General features: G+C 37.4%; 1 protein-coding gene across 1 annotated transcript in view; it reads left to right on the top strand.

The window, feature by feature from the left end:
- Nucleotides 1–698, top strand: part of CSUI_010153 (myb family dna-binding domain-containing protein) — a gene marked incomplete at its 3' end in the record, with an annotated part of 4,641 nt that overhangs the window by 3,679 nt on the left and 264 nt on the right. The gene's annotated exons all lie outside the window — the stretch shown is intronic.

Here is a 698-nt window from a genome sequence, read left to right as displayed (position 1 = left end):
GAGAGAGAGAGATACATGTATACCTATATATATATACAAACATATCTATATATCTTTATATTCATCTATCCATAAAATGCATATATATCTCTTTATGTCAATGTGTATGTGTAGAAGGTGTAAATGTACCTATAGATATCGAGACAGAGGAGGAAAGCGTTTCATGCGCTTAGATGATATTTCTAAACATAAACGCATCTATCTCTTTCTTTCTTCTCTCTCTCTCTTTGTATATTCATATATGTATACGTATGTGTGTGTGTATACATTTATGCGACGGCATCTTTCTTTTTCTTTTTCTTCTTTTCATTATCGTGATGTTCCTGGTATCTATTTTGTAAGGGAGGAAATGTGCAGAGAGAGAAATGGATGAAGAGGAGAAAAACTTACGCACCTCAATCGCCTCTTCTGCTTTTTCAAGTGTATGTACACCCACAAAGACACGTTTCTCGCAACAAAGATGTGCATCTCCGAATCTCAGGACCGTCGATCCACCCCTCCTCCTTCTTGTTTAAACAGATTTCTTTCTCCATCATCTCTACCCTCATTCTTTCTCGTCTTTTCTTCTTCTTCTTTGTTTCTCTTCTTCTCCTCTCTCCTTCTCTCTCTACACCTCCCTTCCTTCCTTCCTCCTCTTTCTTTCTTTCTTTATCCTGCTTCTCTCACCTTCATCGTCATTTCCATCATCTTCTTCTTCT

Source organism: Cystoisospora suis (genome assembly GCF_002600585.1).
Source record: "Cystoisospora suis strain Wien I chromosome Unknown contig_6755, whole genome shotgun sequence".
Lineage (NCBI taxonomy): Eukaryota > Apicomplexa > Conoidasida > Eucoccidiorida > Sarcocystidae > Cystoisospora > Cystoisospora suis.
This window is presented reverse-complemented; position numbering and strand designations above follow the sequence as displayed.